Source organism: Diabrotica virgifera, chromosome 1, assembly GCF_917563875.1.
Source record: "Diabrotica virgifera virgifera chromosome 1, PGI_DIABVI_V3a".
Lineage (NCBI taxonomy): Eukaryota > Metazoa > Arthropoda > Insecta > Coleoptera > Chrysomelidae > Diabrotica > Diabrotica virgifera.
Window position 1 is genome coordinate 279,283,735 of NC_065443.1, and position 6,862 is coordinate 279,290,596.

Sequence of the window (6,862 nt, forward strand, 5' to 3'; positions counted from 1 at the left end):
GATCATACCACATTAGAAACGAAACAGCTATTAGTAGAGGCAAACTCAGATAACAAAAAATATAAATTGTGCTGGATCCCCGGTCACTCAGGAATAGAGGGAAACGAATATGCTGATAAGTTGGCAAATATTGGGAGAGTACTTAATGTCCCACAAAGTATGAAAATAAACTACACAGATGTTTGGCCAATATTGAAAAGTAAAATAAGGAGGGAACATGACATATGCTGGAAATCACAGACACAGACTAAAGGGAGATGGTATTCTGGAATTCAACCCTCATTTCCAGATAAACCCTGGTTTAAAAAATTTCCCTATATAGACCGAAGACACCTGACTAATATAATAAGGATGAGGACAGGGCACTGTTGCACAGGATCACATCTATATCGACTAAAAATAAAAGATCATCCATTTTGTGAATGTGGAAGAGAGGAGAATATAGACCATATTCTTTTGCAATGTCCCATAAGAAAAGGTACACAGTTTGATCTTAGAGATGAACTAAAAAAACTAGGGGTCCCAGTTAGTTTTAATATACAAGATATTCTTTGCAATCTAACTTTTGATCAACTAAAATTAATTGTTACTCATTTAAATATTAACAAGGTCAATTTGTGAAATACAAACTCAATTGTCCCATATTTCTTTATCCTATCCTTTCCTGGGTTCTAGTCTAACCGAGGTAACATTTCGGGTTGTGAAAGCTCTGCCGTTACCCCGGAGCGAGAAGAGTTTTATCCCTATGTTGTTCTATTTGTCTAAACTAACATCTCTCATCACAGGGTATATTTCTATACGTATAAATTTGTTAGATATTATGAACGTCTAAAGAAATGATTTTAATATTTAAGAATAAAGAAACAGGAAATAAAATACTAAAATCCGTTAGCCGAAACATAACCTATCATATTAAGTAATTGTCAAAAAAAAGCGTAGAATCTTCTTGTTTGTCTTTAGAGTGCGGCAGTATTGCTAAGAGCAAGACAACTGCAACACGAAAGAAATGTGCTGGCAGATGCACTTGTATGCAAGCCAAAAAAAAGAAGTGGAAGTGGAAAAAGGTAACGTCGCAATTGATGACGTCGGTAGTCTGACTTTCGGACTACCGCTTTCGAAACTACCATTTTAAAGTACAAATTCTGGTAAAATTTATAGTATTTTTTGAGTCGAACAAGAAAATATTATTAATTAGAAGTTTGTACAAAATAATATTAAAAGTAATTCCTTGTAAGTAACGTTTATTATACAAAAAAAAAAACAATAACAAGAATATAAACGGGATTCATTTTTTTCGAATCCTAAGGCCCGGTCTTTTCACCTCCGAATAAATATGCTCTTATCTGGCAGTTAGCTATCTGGAGGATAAATATTTATTCGCCAGATAAAAAGTACCCGTCTTTTCACGTCAATTTATGTTCCAGTTAGTTATCCGGTAGATAAGCTTAAAAGTAAGTTTGGATTCCGAACACACCTGACTTTTATGTTTATTTTTATAATTTCAGCTTTAACTTAACCTAACATAATTAGATTCAAAGTATTTCAAAGATGATTTTATCGATTTTATTTCCATTTTGGAAGAAGGAATGAAGGAAATGTAAGTAAATCAAAGAATTACAACTTAAAAAATAGGTATACAAAGTCATAAGGTTTAGAAATACATTTCCATATTTTAATCAGACAACAATATTGTTTTAGAAGGAAAACATTGATTATGCTGAAATAGTTTACTGGAGAGCTTGAACAAGAGGTAAATCCATTTTAAATTAGAGGAAAACTGTTGATTTGTATGTAAAATAGAAGACAAAGACAAGTTTAAATAAAGACAAGCTAGCTAATGAAACAGATGCAGTGGTAATTTTGTTTACATAATTATATATGTACGTATTATATGATTATTAATATTAGGTTTGTTCTAGCAAACAGTCAAACTAGTCAGAAACCGTCAGCAATTAGTTGCTCAGTGAGACAACATAATACAGTCACCAGTGCTATCCCCTATCTACTCGCGCTGGTCGACTATTCGCTGATGGTTTCAAACCGTTTGAAACTGATGCTAGAACAAACCTAATGACTGTTCAATGATGTAAAAATTTGTTAATGTGGGGAAAACTTTTATTTAAATTCAATACTATATTTCTGTAAATATCATGCAATATGGCAAAACTTGATGTTACGTCTGATTTTAGCCATAATGAGATTATTTGCTTGATATGCTATTTAGTAACATTTCTTCAAGTTGGTATAGTTTGGTATGTGTATGATGAAGGTAAAACCCCCTTTGTCCCACATGTCCCCTTTTAACTTACAGTAGAACCCTAATTATCCGTGCTATGATTTTCTATTACTCAAGTTGCATTTTTGAGGTTTTATCAACATAGCGTCATTGTAAATCACTTAACGGAAACTCTATGTGACGAAAGAGAGACTCATAATGAAAGATTTATTTTTTCTGTTATCTTTTTATGGTAGGTACATAATATTATAATATGTATGTGTATACATACTTATTATACATAAGAAATACATGTTCGGATTATCAGTGCCACCTTCGGTCCCGAGGAGCACGGATAATCTGGATTCTACTGTATTAGGTAGGCCAGAACTTGATATATTACTTGATTTCTTATGTTGATTACTTTTCGTTTTTGGGTTGACAAAACATGATTTAAACTTTCAAAATGCCCTCCTGAAAAATTAGGCTAGATGGACATATCAATCATTGTCAAAACGCTACAGATTTATAATCCATCCAACTGGTATATTGAATAGTAAACTAGGGATAAACCAACTATGTATATCAAAACACAATATTTTAAAGATTGGATAATTTACATGGTAAATTGAAGAATCCCAATAACAAGAATAAAACCTAATTTTAATATTTGTTATGGGTCATTCCACGAACATACGCTTGTTTTGGATTACTTCGACAACGAATATTTTACGTTGCAAAATAAGAAGAACAAAAGTAAATTGCAAATTACATTGTTATTTATTGGAATAATTATTAGTGCCATTTACTTTCGTACTTCTTAGGTTGCACAGTAAAATATTCGTTGTCGAAATAATCCAAAACAGGCGTATGTTCGTGGAATGGCCCATAGTAGATATCTTTCACTTTTCTAAATAAAAAAAAATTGGTTACAGATATGACAAACACCTAGAAGATGGAATCCTGTGTTCTCAAAGAAAAAGCTAGTTCCAGAAATAAGCTACCAATAATAAACTAGAGAATGTATTACAAGAAAGAACAACGCTAATACCCAACATAGCTCAATTGCTTCAGATAGAAAAAGAGGAGGAAAGGGTAGAACACAAGCGTGCCAGAGAAAATTAAAGGGCAGAAGAGACACAAAAATTCATTGATTTATTAAATTTAATAATTAAATTATACAAAGGACAATTAAATAAAGAATAAAAAATTATACATGTATATTAATGATCCTTCTATTTCCCCATAAAGCTTGTTACTGACCAGGAGGTATACTATAATAGATATATTACATCTCATATTGCTCACTATAATAATGAGTGAGCCTGCATAAACGGAACCATAATATACATTAGGTATAGTTCCGGGTATGCAGCCTCACTCATTACTATAGTGAGTGATATGAGATATATTTTAGTATAGTTCCCCGTGCGTGACAAGCTTAACACAAAAATTTTTATAAGGTTATCAAACATCATAACTTCAGTAAATTCAATAATTTAGCTTATTCCTGGTCTATACTTAGCAATTCATTTTCAAAATTGTCTTCATTTTCATCTCTCTCTATGTTATAAATATATTGCTTCAGTGTAGGACAACTGAATCAATGTAATCATTTTGTTTTCTGCTATATACAAAAAGGGATGTATTTGCGGACTCATTAAAAAAGTAACAACCCATTGCTATGATCTGAATTTAAACAGCAATAATACAGAATTACTTATATTTGGCACAAAAAAATATTAGTAAGAAGGTACCTATTTAAAACATATCCGGGGAGTATTACGAAATTCTCAGAATATAAAATCAGTCTTCCTATACTCTATTTTTTTTAGAATTTCATGATACACCCAGTATGTTTTGGATACTTAACAACAGCTTTTTTTTCAAGGTAGGTATCATCTACTGTTTCTGAGAACCATGTGCATACATAATTCTAGTTACTACCTACATATATCAATACCTTTCATTTTGGAATCGTAAAATATTTGGCAATTCAAAGAAATGATGGGATAAGAAACTATTCTATTTTTATTTTTTACAACTTGTTTTTCTTTGTAAATGAATATAGTTGGGTAGGTATACAATAATACATACCTATTATAATTTTTTCAAATTATAACCCATCTTTAATTTAATATCTAATAACTCTGCTTAAAAAATTACAGTAGGTAGGTATGTATAAAAACAAAATAACATAAAATTTGTGATTGAGAATTTTTAGAAAGAACAAAATTTTACTTTTGCAATAAATTCAATCAGACCCTCAAGATTTTAGGTTATATTTTTAGTTTCCTGGTAATCAGAAACCATGAAATATACGAAAATCAAAGTTTATCTGCCAGATAACTTCTTATTCGGTACTTTATTCGGCAGTTAAATATTTGATATTTAACGTCAATTTATCTGCCGGATAACTTTATTCCAGAGTGAAAAGACGCTACTTTTTTTATCTGTCAGATAAACTTCCCGTTAACTATTTATCCGGAGGTGAAAAGACCGGGCCTAAGAAAACTAATAAGAGTTTTTCAAAAATTTAAACGCAGAATGAAAGATTACGTTAGGGCCGAGGGCCGAAAGACCCTAAAGGCCCCACGGTTCTTAGACATTACTACGGTGGCCTAAATCGACTAACCAATGAACATTAAGGGTGAGATTACGTCACGAGAGTTTACTGTCATTTGAATCGTAATATGATTTTTTTCGAATCCTGAGAAAACCAAGTATTTTAGAAAAATTTAAACGCAGGATGCAAGATTACATTATTACCGAGGGCGGAAAGCCGCTTAGAATAAACAAGCAGATTCTATTGAATGAAATATTTGAAATTAAATATCACACTTCTCTTTTATTTTCAGCCCTGTAACTTATTAAAATAAACATTATAGATCAGGGACTTTCAGCCCTCGGTAATAATGTAGTCTTTCATTCTGAGTTTAAATTTTTCAAAAATATTTATTAGTTTTCTCAGGATTCGAAAAAAATGAACACAATTAAAACACATTGAGAATGTTGACATGGCTCAAAGTTTTGCATTAACTCAATGTAAAATTCTGAACTGTTGAATTCCAGCTTCCCTAATAATTATTTTACATCAAAAGACATTAGAAACTATTTGAAGAGGATTGAAATCTGTATTGGAAATAACTGTTAAAATTGGTCTAAATACGTAATTAAACATATTCCAAAATTTTGTAAAAATGTAATACATTTATTAGTTTTCAGCCCAAACTTAGGCCACACACAATGCAATAATGTTCATATTTTTGAACTGTCAATAATTTTATTTTATCATCTACTGTTTAAAAACAATACAGTTGATAAGATACCCTCAGTTGCGGAGAAAGGATTAATAATAAAGATTTTTTTATTCAGTCAATGGTGTGAGCACTGTCAGTTAAATAGTAACGTGTGGCCTTACTTTTACACGCATACCTATTGTGGCAAATGTATCATATTTTTCAAAATTTTGGAATGCATTTAAATCGTAGAAAAATTTTAACTTTTGATTTTAATTCTCTACAAATATTCTCTCATGATTTTTCATGTAGAATAATTAGGGAAGCAGGAATTCAACAATTCAGAACTTTACATTGAGTTTCCTATGGCCCTTTTTAAGATTCGCCACCCGGTATAAGATAAAATGTGTACTATTTTTCTTATTATTTCATAATAACACAAATAATACACATATATACACAATAACACACATTCAATGATCGAAAATAATTTAAAAATATGGGAATGTAAACTCTTGTGACGTAAAGTCAAAAAAGTCTCCCCACCACCGTCGGACAAGACAACCGTAATAAAGTCTAATAACCGTGTTAAAACTTCTATGTTTATTTTAATAAGTGTGAAAAACTTAGAAAATTTAGTGTGAATTTTAGTTTCAAATATGTCATTAAAATAACTTTTTATTCATTCTAAGGGACTTTCGGCCCTCGGTAATAAAGTAATCTTTCATTCTGCGTTTAAATTTTTCAAAAATACTTATTATTTTTTTCAGGATTCGAAAAAAATGATTACATTTAAAATACAGGCGTCAAAATTTTGCATTTTGTTCCTTTCCACTCAAAGTTTGTCGCACATATTTAGAAACACCCTGAATTGATAAAGAACAAATCTAGTTGTTAAACATAAGCGAATTAATAAAAAAAAACAGAATGTTAAGAAAACCGGAGTCTATAGTTGGGTTTTAATTTCAGTATTTTATAAATGCCCGGTACACCATAAAAATTTAACTGGTTAGCAACAATATTATTACAGCGATATTGTAAAAGAATTAGGCTATAACATATTAAAAAATCACTTAAATCTGCCAACAGGTTTAGGAAATATAAGACATTAAAAATGACAAAATTTTTAAGTGGACGGATGCAAGTTTATATAAAAATATATTATATTGAACTAAAATCATCTTAATAACATACTTTTTAATGTTCTTTATAATTTGGAGACCGAAATATTGTAAAATATTTCAGTTTCTCTGTAAATATGTACAGTGAAAATTATTTAAAAACAATAAATGAGAAAGAACTGTCAGAATTAATCGGTCTACCAATAGATGTTGCCAAATTTCAACTTCATGGCTTGTTAAGGCATGAATGAGTCCATGTGAATAAAAAAGAAGAAGAGCTGTAGGCA